Here is a 19,919-nt window from a genome sequence, read left to right on the forward strand (position 1 = left end):
ATTCCTTAATTTTTCCATATATTTTGTTATTTTTGTGCGGTTGTTTTTGAATATTTTGTATGGTTCAGTTCAGCATTGCATTCAGTTTTGTGAGTGATTCAGAGCCCATTCAACATCACAAAAAAAATTTTTTTTCTCATAATTTTAAGATAAAACCCTTCAAAACACATAGGTATAAAAAAATTTTGTGATCAAGAACTGAAATTTTCATTGCAAAGCGGTAGGTACTTATGACGAAAATTTACATAAAAAAAGATACTTGATATCTTATCGGGGAGCTGAGATATTAGTATTTTTCTATGTGATGGAAAACTATGCATTTTAACAAATATGTTGAATAACTGTTTTATTCTAGGGGATAAAATATAACAATGTTCAGAAAACAAATGCATTTTTGGATGGCTGATAACTTAGTAGAATGCTTGAAAATGCGGAAAAATCTGCGAAAAAAGTTAGGACGGAAATTCGTTAAAGTTTCTTGTTTTGAGATAACCTTAAACTTTTCGAAGCCACCTTTCATCTATCTTATTCTGATTAAAAAGTAAATTTTTTATCTCACTCATAGGTGGATTGATCACCCATCTTTTAACATTAAAAGATGCATTTTTGGATATCCTGAAACTTCTCAGAACATATCTTATGGCTATAATCAACATTTGAATCACTATTTAGGAAATTATACGCACAAACGGCAAAATAAAACACTGTGCAATGGCGATATTAAGCCTTAATGGCATTTTTGACAAAATGCATAGTTTTTCATCACATGTAAAAACGCCAATATCTCAGCCCCCCCCTTTTTTGTGATGTTCACTTTTTTTGTGATGTTCAATGGGCTCTGTGAGTCAAATAATTGAATGCGATGCTGAACCAAACCATGCAAAATATTCAAAAACAACCGCAAAAAAATACAAAAAACATATGGTAAAATTTAGGTATCGAACAGATTTGAAAAAAGTGCAAAAGAGTGGTTTTGTAGCTTGAAAAAGTCATTTTTTCATGAATCACGTTTGGGCAACCTGAAAACGTATTTTTAGAAAGTCAAAATGTTCTACAAAAATGCTATAAATAACATTATCTTGCAATTAAGGGCTGAGCACCTTGACTTTTTCAACATCGATTTTTTTTTGGGACAGCCTAATGACCATTCAATGGGACAGCCATTTACCGATACACGGCAATTTTCTGGTGGCGAGAGTTTAGGCGATTGGCGATGTTTGATGACCATCACTTGAGTTTTTGCCTTTGATTTTCCAGCTGTAGAGAGTTGGCCCCAATAGACTGCCCTGTGGCACTCCAGCTGGGATGTCGTGTAGTTCCGAAGTTGTTCCATAAAGGTGGACTTGAAAGCAGCGGTAGCTCCTTATCATTTTGACTAGGTACAATGGGAACCTGGCCTGTACCAGCTTGTGGATCAGCCCGTCGTGCCACACATTGTCGAATATTTTTTCCACGTCTAGTAGAGCCATGGCAGTGTTGTTGGAAAGCGATTTGTTTTGGTATATGAGGTTTTCCACACGAACCAGCTGTTGGACGGCGAAATGTCCTATTTGGAGCCGAATTGTTCCGGAATTATGACATCGTGCTCCTCAATGTGTCTCTGCAGACGCTGCAGTATGAGCCTTTCGAAGACCTTGCTTACCGCAGACAATAGTGTGATGGGCCTGTAGCTTAATGAAACCAGGCTTCAGGATAGGAATAACTTTTCCCGTCTTTCAATTGGTCGGAAAGTAGTCCAACTCAAAACAACTTGTGAAGATGGACGCAAGGAAACCGCAGGCTTTGCTAGAGAGCTTATTCAGTACCAGGTTGAAGATGACGTCGTAACCTGGAGCTTTCATATTTTTGCCGCATTTCACTGCAGCGCTTACTTCTCTTTTTGACACCTGACTATCCGCAGGAACGTCGTGTATTTGTTGTTCTAGCTGGATGATCGTCTGGCGCACCATGTTCTCGTGAGGGCTTTCCATGCTGGCTCCGATATTGTGCGCCTGCACAAACTTGCTGGCGATGGCATTAACTTTTTCGAGGGGGGACACCAAGATGCCACCTTCTTCGTCCTTCAGGGGTGGTATCGCTTTTGGTTTCGTCTTGAGGAGTTTCGCCACCTTCCAGAATGGCTTCGAATGGTCACCCATTTGACCAATGTCAGAGGAGAACTTGTCATTTCGAATAGTTGCCACCCGGTCAGCGATGATCCGGCTGAGAGTGGCGGCTTGTCGTTTTTCAGCAGGCAGCCCGTACGCTGAAACTGTCGTCGAATGATGTTTCGTTGTTGGATTAGTCTACTAGTGTAGGCATCAATCAATCTGCGGCATGTACTGCCTCTTCAAAGACTTGATCATCTATGGCCTCAGTGGATGGTACATTAGGCTGGCGCGAGTCCACTAGACGCCTGAATGTATCCGAGTTGACCCGATGATAGACTCGCCTCATCTGGACCGGAGTTGGTGCTGGGTGCAGTTCGAGTTCACACACCACCGGGTGGTGATCGGAACTCAGTTCGTGGTGGGTGATCGGCTTGGACAAGGCCAGGTCAGAATGAAAGACGTCCAGTGTGGACGTAGTACCAGCTGGGGATAGAAAAGTTGGTTCATCTGGGAAGTGAATAGCACACATGCCTGAGCTGAGGTGTTCACCGTTTTTGTTGCATTTACGGTTCCTCCACAGTGTATGGCGGGCGTTGAGGTCACCGGCCACCATAAAGCCGGCTCTTGTATCGGTGAGTTTTTGGAGATCTTCCCAGTACAGCTTGGATGTACCGTTTCGCTCCCCACACTGGCGAGGATAGTAGACGGCAAAAAGCATGATATCTCCGGCAAAAAGTATGATATCTCGCGAGAATTGGATAAGCGATACAAAACTTGATTGTAGAATTACGTCTTTAACGTTCTGCGGTGGTGTAACGTAAACACATCTGACCGGAGATTGGAAGTTGTGGGTTCGAGGGTCCCACCTGCTGAACTATATTTTTCGTAGTTTCTACAATCATATTTTTAGTTAATTTAATTTTCTATCTTCATTACTACATTTACTCCTTAAACAAAATTAGATATAGTTTTCGGCACATTTTGCATAGGATAAGTACAACGATACACCGTGCCCCAGTGCTGAGTCGAAAAAATTTCCAGCTCGAAAAGATCCTCGATCTGATCGAGAATCGAATCCGATATCACAACCGTGTGGGAGAGCTAGCCGACGGACCTCGCGAACTACAGAACCACGGGGACCACGTGTTGAAAATGACCTGCAAACTATTATAACTCATCAACTATTTTTTCAGCTTCATGTTTATTCAACATCGATTGCAGCTGTACACCATTCGCAGATTAGTCTGGGAATCCCAGTGAAAATTCCTTTTGAGCCTAGTATCAACCTGAGGAGAAAATCACATTTTTATAAGTATTTCTAGTCTTATCTGTTTCCATATTTCTTTTCAGGTCGATGACATAAAAATGTCATGGTAGTTTATGTTTTATTAGGAGTTAGACTGATAAGATATGATTGTTGTTCTCAATCGACTGTCCAAATCGAGTTCAGACCATTATTTCGTGTGTACTATAACCAAAATTGTAATACGAAGCATGAATACGGTGAGATAAATATGATAAGGATCACACAGCACAACAGCGAACATAATTTGGTTATTACAAACCTTCACCCGATAGACTCAATCGATTGTCTAGAAGCTGTAAAACTATGGTCTTTGTGACACCTACAGACCAACCTTTGTACAGAGTAAAATTGATATTCTTTCGCTCGTTGTCGTTGTATCTTAAATAATAATCTGTTTCAGGGTAACAATAGGGTGTTTTGGGGGTATTTATATTATTTTTTCTTTTGATAAGAAATGTCAAAAAAAAAAACATATTCTACTGACTTTTTGTCAATTGAAACAGCAGAACTATTGAAAAAAATCGTTTTCGAATTTTAACAACTGCAGCGATTTTAAGACAAACCTTGCCGTCAAAAAATCATGACACAGGGATGCCAGGTCATTTTTCAAATGTCTTCACACTTCATAAAAAATATCTCGACACATAAGAAATCTGTAAACACGGTCCCCATTGAATGTTAACAAAAATTCCAGTGAACACATTCAATCGGGTCCGGTCACAAACCGACTATTAGGCTTCCACTTGTTCACACGAGCTCTAATGTCTTCAAAATCAAGACAAGTCTTCGCATTTGGCATCTCTGTTATAGCATGCGAACCAGGGTTATATTTCCACAGAAATGTCATTTTGTGCTCTACCAGGGTTATATTTTCCGGCAACAGAAGTGTCACTTTGTTCACTACTTGCCAGTTAGTGAAGATTTAAAAAAAAATATTTTTCAATTTAAAAATCATAGAAAAATCGTAGGGATTTAGGAGAAAACACGTAGTGCCTACTGAAAGGTCGGTCATCGATTAGTATAAGTAAAAGCGAGTATTTTTTCAAATTAAAACTCTCCATTAGTACTCGGTAAAAGTTCAAGTGCTTATGGGCAAATATAGTATAGGCACTACCATTTTATTTTTCTGTGTAGGCTTCACCTGTAAACTTCGACCTAGAATTGTCAAAAAGAGAGTTTTCGACTCCATTATTAATCGTTACTGAGTCAAAATGAACAGAGACAGATGTCCTCCGATCGGTATTAACTCCCAACCTCCCACTTTCCTCTTCCAATTCAGCTTTTTTGAGCTTACATACATAGGGGAGAGCCGTACAAGACGCACCAGTTGGGTAAGATGGCCCATGCTATTAATTCCCCGAAATACTTACACATGTGGCTTTTTATGACGAAATTTTTCGCTTTTCCCATAAAAACCCAGGTTCTCTACAGTTCTCATATAAAAAAGTGTGCCATAATGACTAAAATACTCAGAAAACTGTGCAATTGGCTGTGGCTCTGTCCAACATGTAATTATTCATGAATTTTATTTAAGCTTTTATGATTAACTGACTAGTAAATAATACAAAAAACTATGGTTCCCCTAACCTTTACACTTTTGGAGTTTATAATACTATGAGTATTTCAAATTATTTCACTAACTTTCGTCAACTTTTACCTAAAAACAATCAAAATTAAAATTGGGGCAGAATGCACTATGAAGAGCTTGCAGAAGATTGCTTGACAATTTAGAGCATGTTCCATTATTTTTGATTTTACTTTCGAGACTTCAAGCGCTTCTCTCTTCGACTGCTGATTACTGCTAGTGGCATATTAGCCTGTAGCTTTGGAGCATACTGACCTTTAATGTGGTGCGTTTTGGTCACGGGTTTGTTTGGCTGCAATGGTAATTTTTACCAAAAAAGACATTGAATTCGAGTATTTTATAATAAACTTCGTCATAAACATACAATAAATAGATCCTACAATCATCCTACACGTTCAATGTCGCTTTGAAATGATTTGAAGCGCTGTAAATCGCGAAAATGCTTAACTGGTGCGTTTTGTACAATCCTCCCCTACATTGAATGATTGGTTTATTTTTGTACGCCACCGCTTGTGTGCCCAACGAGTTGGGAGACTGTAAACAAAAGAAAAAGTTGTTTTCACAGCATGCTTGTTGCTTTTATGTATGTACCGTGTACCGTTGCTAGTTCGAGCACAGTGCACAACTCTGCATATTGTAGTTTGCTTACAAACAAACACGATAAAACGGTATCCATTATTTTCCAAACATGATCGCTGCGTATAATAAAATGACAAAACCCTTTGTCATTCATCCACTTTCGATAGCAGTTGCCCTATTCAGGAGATCGGAGGTAACGCTGTAATGACGACCGGTGCCGAGTGAAATGGGAAACACCACAACAAGCTGGTTAAACGATAAGCGAAACGTTGTTTGCTAGTTGTATAGTGTGGGCAATTAAAATAACTTGTAAAGCTGGAAATCTATCGAACTGTGTAGGGTGTGTGGCATGCTGTTATAGCGTTCCTGTACGAATGCCTGATTAATTCCTTATGAAATGATACGGCCACGGTAAGAAGGGATGGGAACAATGAATCTGTGTGTTATTCAAATCAAGAAGTCAATATCATAGGATTTACATACGATTTGGAGCAAAGTGAAAACATCTTTTTTAATAAATAAACAATTTTTTCAACTGATGAGAACAAGCTGCAAAATATGTTTTTATGCTGAGCTAATGAAGAGAATTCTAACCTGTCACATGACGATCAAGATTTAAGGTATGTTTAGACTATCTGATTTTTTCATCAGATTCGAGCTGATTGCTCGAAAATATATCGAATGCAATGTTGGTTTACGTTTACACCTATTCGATATTGTGATTCGACATGCCGTTCGATTTGTCGAAGGGAATAGGAACGTTTCTATTTTTCGTTCGACTCCAAGAACATAGCAACCTTTGAATTTTTTTTAGTTTTTTGTTTTGGCTTTTCATAACAAACATCATTTTCGTTTTTTGTGTCCTGGCAAATATTCAAATGGAGGAAAAATGACATTCATTTGGCAGTTCTTCCTCTCGACTTGTGCAAGCAGTGTGAACACCGCCATACAAACGGGTTTGACAAAGTATGTCGAACGGTAAATCGAGCAGACTACCGATTTCTGCCGTAGTCAAAATCAGACCGACATGTCTAATAGTCTAAACGTACCTTTAGACATTCAATCATGGGAAGCTGAGAGAGCTGATGACAATTTGTTGGGCGGCATGTCTACGACCAGAAACATTTTCTGACAAATACTGCGTATAAAAATATAATCACGATTTTTTCATAAAACTGGTTTATAATCCAACGTCCCTTACCACCCACCTTTCAGCCCTTTATCCTACCTTACTGTGAAACGCGTCTGGTTGATCATTATTTATGTCAAAACAGCATTACTCCTCAGTTCCCTTAGTTTAGAAAACTAGACACTTTTGATTTGTGATTCCCACTAAGTAGGATATACCTAAAGAGAACAGGTAATTCTAGCTACGCTGATTCAATTCTCGATAACAAACAGCGTTCTTCTGTTGGGATGGGAGGCCCCTTTCCAAATGTTTTGTGGTTTCTACCTCGTGTGGTTAAAGTAATTAAATTCTCTAACTCTTCATTTCGGAATTCTGTGCTTGTTTCTGTACAATGCGTCCGATTACGACTCGTAAAAGCTTATACCTGGAGATAAAGCAGATTGTAACCTATTATGTAACCTCACCGAGCTGCAAGACCGTCCCCAATCGGTGTTCGGTATATAATTTTTAATTGAAGCTCTCACTCTTATGAGGGCATGAAGTGATAATTACGGCAATCTTTTGGTATGTTTATACCAGTGAAGCTTGTGTTTTTTTTCTCTGAAGTTTGTCCTCATTCTATTCCCATATGTATTCACCGATAAGATTATTTCGAACCGGTGCTGCGGATTGATAGTCCAAATGCTAGCCGACTGGCTCGATTAGAAACGCCTACAGAGTGGACTTATGTGTGCTGCTCAATTGTTACCCAAAAATAGCTGCCCAAGTACCGGACAAGCTAATGAACGAAACCCCCACGAATAGGCACTGGAAAGTCATCACAAGGTCGTACCTAAATTATCACGTTCGCAGGTTTAACAAACTTCGTCCAGATCTGTCGTTTCTCATCTGATTGTATATGACATAATAGCGGAGCAGTTAAATTAAGCTCAACAGTGCAACACGTTCCGATATGATAACGACCCGACCCATTACTGGCTGAGACGTTGCAGAACTTTCATCTGCGCTTCTGCGTATCTCACATCAGTGTGCCGCGCTGCTGCCCGGTGCGCTACAGATTCATTCAATTAGAGTAGACGATAAGTTTATCTAATTTCCGGATTGAGTTATCTTTCGCGTGTCTCGCGGTTCACTACTGCTGCTGCGTTGTACGATCGGTCGACCGATTGGGGGGATTACCATCCAGCGTTCGAACGCTGTGAATTGTTGATTGTCTGACCGGTCCAAACGTGTTTACACGCCTGAACAGAAATTGCACGTTTCCCATAAAACTGCAGGTGCCGGCAGCAGATACAATAGAGCACACGTAAATGATTTACTTACAGGTGAATAGTGAATAATTCACGTGACGACTCATCGAAATCGAAAAACTAATAGATTTAGAAGTTTTATTTGGACGACACTTCCTTCTTAATTATTTACGACTATCCGATCGCCTGCTATTTAAGCGTCATTATTTTTTATTTCGTTAAGCCCATCTTATTTTATTCCTCAAACGCTTTGTTTTGTTTTCAAGAGGCAATGCGGACTACCGCAATGCATTTGACGGCGGGGTTCGTCGCCGCAAAAACGCACGTATGTACATCGCCCGAGCACTCGCACGACCTTCAAGGCGGTCAACGCAAGTAGCTTGGAGTGATGCACAAGAGCTGTTGTAGCGGCTGGACAATCCCCCAGCAACGGTGCTTTGCTTGAGGGTTTTCCACTCGTGAATCGCAACCGGTGAAATGACACTCGTCTCGAAACGCACAGCAGGAACGAGTTCGTAAACCGCATTTGTCAGCTAATCTAACATTACAGTGCCTTTTCGATTTTAATGACTGTTGGTGGTGTGGCGAAATTAAGGTGTTTCGTTACTTTGTCGGTGCAATGTCCGGTGTTAGTTCTACCATTGATAGGCCGTTTTGACAGATGAATAGTTGCCTATATGACCTTCGATTAGACTGAAACATCTCATACCCTGTTCTCGGAGTGAAGAAGCTGACCAGTTGATATTTACGTTACTGTTTCCGCAGCGAATGTAAAAGTTTTATCGTCGTCGTTATTTATACTTCTCATGGCTGAAAAAAAAAACATCACATAAAACCGGTTGTCTTGTCTCCTTTCAGGACGCACTCGGCTCATGCTTTACCATACCCAAATGATGCTCGCGGTCAACACAGTAACTTTCGATTTGGTATATTCAGTAATTTATTTCACTGGTTTATATTGAAGATTCGTCCAATGAATTGTTGCAGATTGTCAGATATTAAAAAAATACAACATGTATCATTCGACTGTCATTAACTGTCTCGACTGTGTCTAAAACCTAGTTCCTTAAATAAATTGAAAGAATGCTTACTCCATTACTGGTGTTCTATGTACCTTTGTAAGGATTCTTAATGCCTTTGATCCAGGCAATTTGTCAGAGTAATGTAGATTAAACATTTGCACCTAACTATCTATGCAGTACTGAATCAATAGCCCATGAATAAAGTAAATCATCGTTTTGGTCATTTTTGTCAAAGTAAAAAAACTCCCTTGTCTTCGCGTTCTTCTTCTACCAACAGACAAGATTCAAAAACTTTGTAATTTAAGATGACTTAAACACAATCGGAAGAAGGCTGCTCAGTGTCAACTTTTGTCCAACTATTGATTTTGGTTTTGAACAACTATCGAATTGGTTTGATCTCCCTGAAAATCACAAAACATCACCTTCTAACAAATCACCATTATACAGAATTTTTATAAGTTTTCATTATTTCCGAGTTTTTGTGATTCTCCAATAAGTAAATATTGAACCTCAAAGTAACCTTAAAAAAATACTATGAGTATTCATGTCGAGCACGTATCAAATATTCAGTTGTGAAGATACTCACCTCCATTGACGAGTAATGGAGGATACACTACTATATTTGAAAGAAGTTAATACAATCTTTGCCCGCATTTTTCTGCTAATGATGTCGTTTCTGTTTACATGTAAGTTGTGCACGTCCCGTTGAATAACCTTGGACTGTTACTTGTAATAAGCACGTAATGTCTTGTTGTTGTTTGTATCGGAATTTTATTTTCGGATTGATTGCATACCTTTTATCACTAGCACAGAAAACAGACTAACAATCAACATTGTGTAAACAAGACAACTAGCGACCTCTGGAAATAGTTTGCGCACTACGCGAGAGCTCATTTGTATCCAGTTTGGAAAAATCCGTGGCATTTCAGTTATAGACTCTACCATGGTCATTTGGTTTTGGTACAGTATTCAAAGCACACTCCGGGACTTAAGCACACTGAGAGTTACTTGACTCCTTGTTAAACAGACATTCACGCATTCAGTAATGGCATAATTGTTTGTTCCGACGGTAGAGGAAATGCTTCACCATCCCGAGCGTCTGTCACCAAGACGGTGCGGCTCAAAACAGCGTAAACAATATGTTACTCAAGAGATAATACGGGTCGGAACTATCGGCATGGACCTAGGCACCGAATTGAGAACTACGGTTGGAAATTTGGAACATGGAACTGCAAATCGCTCTGCTTCCCATGATGCGAGGGGATGATCTACGACGAGCTACATCCACGTCACGGCTTGATCCCCTGCACACGCCATTTGTTTTACTGATTGACGTAAGCCCTGACAACTGTATCATGCTTGACGACTGCTTAGACAATTTTAGTTTCGACTTCAAGGCGTGTGATTACGATCAGGTGAAACTGGCGTTCAATGAAATTAACTGAGATTTTGTACTGCAAACCGATTCAGTTGACAGCGCTGTAACTTCCTTTTATGACCAGCTCTACGTAGTTCGTAACGATCTCGTTCCACGCAAAAAAAACGATTGTTCAATTCGACCTTCAACCAACCCTGGTGGACCCCTTAGCTGCATCTTCTGCGGAACAAACTAACCAAAGTACGCCACTGTTTCTTCCTAACGAAATCTGACAGCGACAGATTAACATTACACGATGTTGAAGCTTTGTATAAAACGGTTCTACATGTTCGATACCGTTCCTCACTACCATATCATCGAAAAAATGAAGCATATTGGCTTTCCAGAATAGATTTTGGACTGGATTCTGTCTTATTTATCCGGCAGCACCTCATATGTTGTAGTCAACTCAGCTCGATCCCGCTCATTTTGTATCACGTCTGGCGTACCCCAAGGTAGTGTTCTTCGATCGCTGTTATTCAACATCTATGTAAATGGTCTGTACCTACTCATATCCTGTTTCAAACTCTCTTTCACCGATGACCTGAAAATAATTCGTGTAGTTGCGTCTACGGATGACCACACTGCCTTTCAGGAAGCCATCAACATTTTGCTGATTTGGTGCGATGATAACGGAATGCGTGTCAACGATACTAAATGCAAAATTATAATTATATATCTACACGCTCTACCAATCCATTTCATAACCGGTACAGTAAAGGAGCTGAAGCGCTCCAACGTGTCTCGTCTATCTGCGATCTCGGTGTGATGATTGACAAAGAGTTAAACTTCAATGACCATATCGGGATTATGACTGCCAAAGCTTTTTTTTCTGGGATTTATTCGTCGTCACGCTTCTGAATTCACGGACATTTTTGCTATTAAGTCAATCTATTGCACATTGGTCCGCAGGATTTTAGAGTATGCTTCGCTTGTTTGGTCCCTGCACAGTCTAGGACAAAACCTCGCAGTTGAACGCGTGCAGAAGAAATTTGTACGGTTTAGCTGTATGCATGCGCTCAAAACTATCGACGGGGTATAATACCAGCCGAAGTTGACCGCCACGACCAAATATTAAGCAACTGCGGGATGTGCAACCCCGGCAAACGCACAGCAGCTGGAGGCAACGTTACCCACACAAGAGCAGCTTGGCGCAGCTACTTTTGAAGATGGCTGGAGGAGCATCCGATCCGCCAAAGGTAGCCCTGCTGTAGCGCTGCTAGGTACAAAAGCTCCGAATCATAGAAATGACTCGTTTTACGGCGAATGCAAACAGTTAGTCAAGGAGACGAACGCCGCACGGGCGAGATTGCTACAACACAGTACGTGAGCGATCGTGGAACGATACCAAAAGGTACGGAACAGCCAAACCTCAGTCCTCCAAAGGAAGAAGCACCAGCAGGATCTTGAACGGCAAACTCCTTACAGACGAGTGTGAGGTTATCGAAAGGTGGATGCAGCGCTTCGATAGCATCTGAACGGCGAGGACGGTATGGCAACTGACTGATCTTGGTGCACGAGCAGGAGGAAGACAACAGGATTTTAGCCCCCCAATTCCTGGAGGTGGGTGAGAAAATCGACTGGCTGAAAAGCAGTAAAGCTGCTGGAGTGGACCAACTTCCCAGCGAACTGTTGAAATATGGTGGAGAAACACTGGTTAGAGCCGTGCACCGGGTCATTGTCAAGATTTGGGAGAAAAAACGAGTACTAGAAGAGTGGATGGAAGGTATTGTTTGTCACATCTACTAAAAAGGGTGACAAGCTGGAGTGCTGCAATTATCGGGCAACCACTCTGTTGAACGCCGCCTACGAGATACTCTCTCAAATACTCTGCCGTCGACTATCACCATTTGCGAAGCAGTTTGTGGGGCACTACCAGGCGGGATTCATTCATTTCAAAATTCACTAAAAAAATTGATCGAGGCAAATTATGCACGACTACGGATTTTCGGACAAACTAACGCGGTTGGTCAAAGCGACGATGGATCGAGTGATGTGTGTAGTTCGCGTATCGGGGGCACTCTCGAGCTTCTTCAAAACCCAATGAGGTTTTAGGCGAGATGATGGTCTCTGCTCTGATGGTGCCTACTGTTTAGCATTGCACTGGGAGGTGTCATTAGAAGAGCCGGGGATTAACACAAATGGCACGATATTCCAAAAGTCGATTAAACTGTTTGGCTCCGCCGACGATATTGGCATTGTGGCTCGGACCTTTGTAAAGATGACGGATACGAAAAGACAGTGCTAACCTCCCAGCTCGAGTTCAAGTTGGTGGTTATGAAATCGAGGTAGTCGGTTGTAGTGTATTTGGGTAACTATCGACAACGATACCAGCAGAGATATTCATCGATGCATTATGGCAGGAGATCCTGCATCGAGTGGAATTCGTCGTCGCACCAAGTTAATCATCTGCAAGGCTTTGATCCTCTACGGGCATTAGACATGGACTATGCTTGTGGAGGACCAACGCGCCCTTGCGGTCTTAGAGCGTAGGTGTTGCGTACCATCTTCGGTGGACTGCAGATGGAGAACGGAACGTGGAGAAGGCGAATGAACCATGAACTGCAGGAGCTACTAGGGGAGCCATCTATCGTTTAAATACAACTTTTCATCGTTGTGAAGGTTTGCACATTCCGTGTAGCTTCGAGTTGCTGTCATTCGTTGTTTGTTTACTGCGCACGAAGAAAGACTACCGCGACGTCGTAGTAAAGTATTTTGCTAGAGGTGAGCAACCAAGCGACATGTTCCGGCGGTTGAAATTTCACGGGATGAACCGGTAGCTCACCTTTAACTCCAGTCATTGGTACCGGAAGACGAACTCGACCAAGGACTGTGCAAGATCCGGGCGGCTGCGTTCGGTGAGGACGCCAGCAGCCGGTCATGACGAAGGACCTTGGATACAAACAGTACAAAAAACGGAAGCTACAGAGACTTGCAATAGCCGCACAATGTCTGAAATAATCACCCGTGGGCGCCGAAGTTACCCAGCATCCCTCCGTCCCACATGAACCTATCGCGATTTCAGAGCTCCACGTCGGTGATGGTTTGTGGAGCCGTACCCAGGCGTTGCACAGTTACATAGGGGGTAATTAAGACAGTTAAATAACTGTGGGCTTTCATGTCTGCTTTTTAACATTACCGGAAGGTGTTAAAAGAAGAGCGGGAATAGACAAGAGTGGTACGATCTTCTGGAAGTTCGGGCAGTTACTTGGCTTTGCCAACGATATTAACATTATGGCACGCAGCTTTGGGACGTTGACGGAAACGAACAGCAGACGTAAGGCAGAGGGTAATCGGGTCAGACTAGTTAGTCATAAACGTCATAAACACGTCGAAGACAAAATACATGAGAAGTAGAGGCTCGAGAGTAAACTTTGTTAGCCTCCCACCACGTTTTCTAATTGACGGTAATGAAATCGAGTTGGTTGATGAGTTTATAATTTGATAATCATAATGACAGATTAAAAGACACATTATGGCCGGAAATCGCGCTTACTTTAAACTGCGGAAAATGCTTCGATCGAATAAATTTCACCGCTCCACAAAGCAGGTTTCCCCATACAAATTTGAAATGCAATGCCCCAAGCGGAGGGAAAACCAATCGACTTTCATTAAATTTAGGATTCTTCGGGGTTCCAAAAAGAATAAAAAACTTGGTTCTGGTTTTGTGCTCTCAAGTTTTATTTTTTCTTTCATATTATGACCCCCACTCCAGTGTTTACATGTGCGATCAACTGACGTTCGTATTGTCTTAAAATATCAGTTGAACTTTTGCCCCATATTACTCTACAATGTCGTCATTTAAGTATAATATGACAGATGCGCACGATCGTCTGAGTAATCTTGTGCTCTTGTTCATGGAAAGCATGCAGTATCTTGTTAGATATTTCAATAATTTCTCAATTTTCTGCGTTCTTGGCAATAAAAAAAAAATCCCGATAACCTATCTATAAAGTTATTTGAATAGGAAACTTAGTTTTGGATTTATTCCGTAGTTTTTACTAATAGTGGGCCTTGGAAATACCTGAATTATTCACAAAAGTGTGCCCGATTTTTTTTGCAGAGATTTCCAAGGCAGAATAGATACTCTAAATCAGTACTGATAAAAGTCATCTTCCCCAGCAAAATTCTTCGAAAATTACATCCAATCATTTTCAATGTTCACTTCCAATGATCGCAGCACTCTTTCAGATACACTAGATTTTCGTCCTAGTAACGTGCTGTGATACTCAGATGAAAAAGATCGCGCGCATCGTTCACGGTTACGGAATAAAATTTGACGACAAATCCAACCAAATGATCTTCACTTCAAAGCGAAAAAGAAAAACAAACAGTCCACTCAACCAAAATGAACCTCACCGAAACACTTTTTCACTGTCACTGACCGATGCCTTGACAATCTTCGTTTACTGATAAACTGATTTTGTTGTCTTTCTTTCATCGCATGAAATATAATGAGGTGTTTTGACAGTTCACTTCCATGCAAAAAGCGGGAAGGGGAACTCTAAAAGGATTGTAAAAAAATAACGTTTATGAATGCTTTTTTTCACTTTCATTCAAGAGTGTCAACAAATATCAACCCTGCTCTAAATACAATGATGGGCAAAGTAAAGTGGGCAACCAAGTTTATTTTTCATTCGAACACGTCGCTTTTCAAGTTGCACTGGGAAAATAAAGTTTTTCATTAAAAAAAAAACAAGTCTTCGAAAAAACATTTACAAAATAAAGTGCCCGCTTTGTGAATCGATATATTTTCAATAAGTTTCCATTGTAAGACCCCTCAATTGTTAATGTTTTGAGTTTTTTCGCCTTTGTTATACTAAACAAAGGTTATATTTATGTTTAGCAGCAACTGCCTTGATCCTGTAGCACTGGTACACGTGTTCGCGGTTGAAAACATTCAAATTGGCAGTGGATCAGCCTGGAGCCTAAAACCACAGACTAACAGACGTAACACTGGAACCTGGCTCCATCGCCACAAAAAACGTTCATTTCAAATTTTCAATCGAATAACAGTCATCGCGCTAGTTTTTATTAGTCGAAAAAGTGAAACTTTGACCGCTTTGAGGTCCGTGTTCCCAAAGTCCGATCGAGCTGAAATTTTGCATGGAGGCTTTTTTCGAGAAGACGAGACTGTTGAGCAATACTTCTAAGCGAAATTCAAAGGTCTAATTTTTTCCACACAAGTTATTAGTACCCTAATGTGTAGCGATTAGCTAGACTTAATTATTCGATTGGCGGATTCGCGATCAGCGGTGCTAAATTTTTGGTTAGTAATGACCGGATATTGTTTACTAGTAATTTTGTCATAACATCAGTGATGCTTCTGCAGTTGAGATGAACCGATAAAGACTCGTGTATTTTTTATATTATTCATTTTAAATATTGCACGATATTTCAACTCTATCATACAGCTTAAGCAACTTTTTAAGTGATAACAGCTAACATGGCAAAAGTTATTACTAAACAACAATCGTCATCGACTCCAAAACAAGAGAATTACGTAGTCGAAACAAACGTAACCTATTTAAAAATAATAACATAATTTTTAATCACTTTGAAATTGAAACCAATGATAAAAGCGTTGGTATGCGTGAAGATTTATAGCCGCTAATATTCGGATCGGGTTATCACAAAAGTGTATTGTTTTACAAACAGTCCTTATCAGCTGGGCAGATAAACTTCAATGCAGATTATTTAACGATTACTCACGACCAATCTCTACGCTTGTGCATTATTTGATATATATATATCGACGAACATAATTTGTTGATGTTAAAACCCAACGAATTACCAGGATTCGGATGTACCGGTAATCAGACCACAATAAACCGCGCACTCGCTAATCTGTGAAAGCGCACATTGTTTCTAACGATGTGGATTCATAGAAAACAAAACACAATCTTCTGAATGAGCTTCGTATATCATCATGAACCTTCCAGTGACAGTGACTGAGTATTTTAGATTAGATAAATCGTTGACGATAGCCTTTCTGTCTGATATCAAAAAACGATACCTTTCACCACACACACACACACTTCATATCACTCGATTTCAAAACAACTTGCTTACCGTCTGCCGGTTGTAGAAACAAGTCTACTGTATGTGACGATGACTGATAGTTGGAGCCACTTGTGTAAAGTGCACTTTTACTGTAAGCACTGCAACACTTAATCCACTGTCTTTATCACGTAAATCGAAGTAAATGCGCGACCCGTACAGTCCGAGGCGTGATCCTGCTTGAACTATATCCCGACAAGCACTGGCAACGGCAACCGATCGAAGCAAGAGTTTTACGCTTTCCGTCTTTAATGTCCATTGTTTCCATTCATTGGGACTGATAAACTCTACTGCCGCCTTGATTGGTTCGTTGGCATTATCAAAATTCGTTGCATCGAGCGGAGAAGTACTGTGCTGGGCACTCTGTCCGGCATTTTACTGTATACACAGATTGGTCATCGCCTACGGAAGAAAGTCTCACTATACACTGCTGCGCGTATCAACACATTTGGGACTGGCACTGGAGTGGAGAGTAAGTGGAGAGAGAGTTCTTAATCCGTAATCCCGCGGTGTTAGTTTTTGTGCGTAGCGTCGTACACACTGTGTTGTCGAAATTCAGATCACAACCAAGTCGAGCAAGTATATTATCTAGACTAACGGGACGAGCGAGTGTTGGTCGGGCTCTTATCGATGTTGAAATCGGTGGTTAAAGCGTAATGGTGGGCAGATATCTCTTTTCTTTCAGGAAGCAACGTATCTCTTCGTAGTCTCCAAACAGTTGTAGAGGTTGTGGTGACCAACGAGAGTTTCGACGAGACGTCACAACGCAGGAAAAGCAGAACCAGCTCTCTGCGTCCAGCATTACCAGAATACGCTCAGATAACTCGTTTGTTGGGATGGTAGATTGAAATTCTTCGCTGATATAAAATAAATGATCCTCTGGAAAGAGGGATCTGTATGATACAATGAATCCTTTTTTACGCGGTTATATTTTGGATACGATCTTCATCATGGATTCTGAAAATAACATAGATTTTCAAATTGAAATGGTTATTACACGAGTCTATATACTAGAGTGACCCATAATTGTATTATGTATGGACACCTAGAGGCTTACCCTTCAGGTTAAAGCTTAATGTGTTAGAAACAATCTTTACTGAGGCTGTGGTGCATAAGTGCATTTTTTTTTTTCAAAAAGACAGGTTTTAATTTTTTTTGAAATTTCTAGCACTTCAAATTATAAAAATATTTTATGATGCAAAATTTTCAACGGATTTTCTATAGTTTAAGCTATAAGCATGTTTTTTTTAGAGTAATTCGGAGTCCCAAATATAAATTAAACATTTTTTAATCATCCAAAAAGTTATTTACATGTTTTAATTATCCAAAACATTATTAAGTTGCTACCGTACATTGAGCCATGTTAAGTTGAATGCCGTTAAAAGATGGGAAACTATATTGGGAATAACTTTGCTGATGACAGAATAGAGCTATCTCTTATGTTAATAAAGTTGCTCGTGATTTACTGCGATGACAAAAATGATTTTTCTCTCTGTACAAACAAAGTTTATTTTTAATAACCAATAATGATAATCAAATCGATTTTAATCATGAATTATGAATTATAGAAATTTATAAAAACTACAAAAGAAGACCTTAACACTGATGGTTGGGCAAACAAAATAGTTAAATTTTCCATAAACAAAACAGTTTAATTTTCCAGAAAAACGAAAAAATCAAAGCCAGAACGTTAGGTTTGCTTGGATTAACGTCTTCAGTAAAGTTGTCGACAGTTATTTGAAAAAATATATACCGTGAGAAAAAAATAAATTTTAAAATAAAAAAAAAAACAAAATAATTTATAAAGAAATTATCACAAAAATTAACTTTGTATAAATCTGTTTTTTTTTCACAAAAACGACACAATATTAGCTAACTAAAAATAGTTTACTGAACATGGATAAATAAGAAATAAAAAAACATTAAAAAAGAAATACGAAATTTTTTCGGATTTGCCCGAAGGATTGCGCGCTGTGAAGGCTGTAATTAGCGACAGCTTGAAAGAACCAAAAGACAGAATAAAAAAAATAACAGCCCGTTTAGCATTTCATGTATGTGCTGTCGTCAGTCACTGACGGACTGTTTACCGAACGTATGGGAAGCATGGTGAGCCGTGCAATTCAATGATAGTCGGATTAGTTTAAGATATGCTGTCACTGTCTTACAGTCATTTTCAGAAGCCTGTTCCCGAAATTTACCTCTGTCATGTGATGAATGAATTAATATTAATCCATGGAACCGCTCTTGTTCCTATTGGGCTTTTTTCTGAAGAAGTTGTAGAAACGAGAAGTAAACATTTTCGTATGCATCGATCAAATCGTCCCCTTAATGCTAGAACTAGATAACGCGAAATTTGTCGATTTTGAGTTAAGTATGCCATCATACTTATCGCGTCAAGGTCTATAATATATCTAAAACTCGTTGAAATACGATAACAAGAAAAAATGTTATTCTTCAATTACAAAACTAGATATCTCAACGTAGAACAACTGTGTTTTGTGCTAAAACTAGATAACTCGGCTCTTTGTTGACTTTTTCATGGCTATAACAGAATATTTCAACAAATAGATGGTAACGCGAAAAAACGATGACAAATCTAACTCGATTCATGCCTTGATACAACACATTTTCTTTCCTTTTTTCGGTTTTTGTGCAACATAGTTACCACTCAAAATACATAGTCTCGAGAAAAACGCATTTGAAAATTATCTTCGAAATTTTTTTAATTTCTAAGATAACTGCAAATTTTAAGATTTACCATTCCCATTAAACATGTTAGGGTTTATTATACACATTTTATAAGCACATTGTACAATTTAAAGCCTTATTTCAATTACTTTTCTAGCGAAGTTTCGAATTAAGCTTCAAAGGCACATCTATATATATAACTCTAACTTTTTTGTAAATTTTTAAACGGGGTTTCGTGGGATGAAACTCAACAATATTTTCGGCATTGTTTGCCATCAAAAACTCAAGAATGTGCAATTTCAAGTTGTGCCAGTGTCGCAAGAAACGAAGGATTCATTAAACAAAATATGACTACCCAAAAAAAAAAAAAACTTCTGCGAATATGTCGTTTTGTGGCCTGAAATGACATGGATGCGTTTTATAAAATCTGAGCCATTCAAAGTGGCATATAACACTTCGTACCAGGAAGAAAATTGTCACAGTGGTTTCAACAAGCAAAGCATAAGAGTATTACAGAGACCAATACAGTAATTCTATTGTCCATCAATACCGATTTCAACAGAAAAATATAATGAGCTTAAGTCTCTCTTTGATTTATAACCTCCAGCTCTCGAAGATTGTTTCAAATATATTTATTAGAATATTTGGTGAATTGAATTAGAATATGTGGTGAACGATGAGGCCAACGACGATCATCTGTGAAGAGGATGAAGATTTTTAGAACAAAACGGAACTCACAGTATAATTTTTATTGTAAACACGTGACATAATTGTTTGTATAAACAACACAAGA

At 39.6% G+C, this 19,919-nt stretch overlaps 1 protein-coding gene across 1 annotated transcript in view; it reads right to left on the minus strand.

Annotated features, from left to right (window-relative positions):
* The window catches only part of LOC129718663 (facilitated trehalose transporter Tret1), a 36,253-nt gene extending 19,210 nt beyond the window's left edge, over window positions 1-17,043 (minus strand). Inside the window, exon 1 of the mRNA XM_055669661.1 lies at window positions 16,451-17,043. The gene's annotated coding sequence lies outside the window, so the exon portion shown is untranslated. The remainder of the gene's footprint in view (window positions 1-16,450) is intronic.
* Between the last annotated feature and the right edge of the window lie 2,876 nt (window positions 17,044-19,919).

The sequence above is a fragment of the Wyeomyia smithii genome, chromosome 1, assembly GCF_029784165.1.
Source record: "Wyeomyia smithii strain HCP4-BCI-WySm-NY-G18 chromosome 1, ASM2978416v1, whole genome shotgun sequence".
Lineage (NCBI taxonomy): Eukaryota > Metazoa > Arthropoda > Insecta > Diptera > Culicidae > Wyeomyia > Wyeomyia smithii.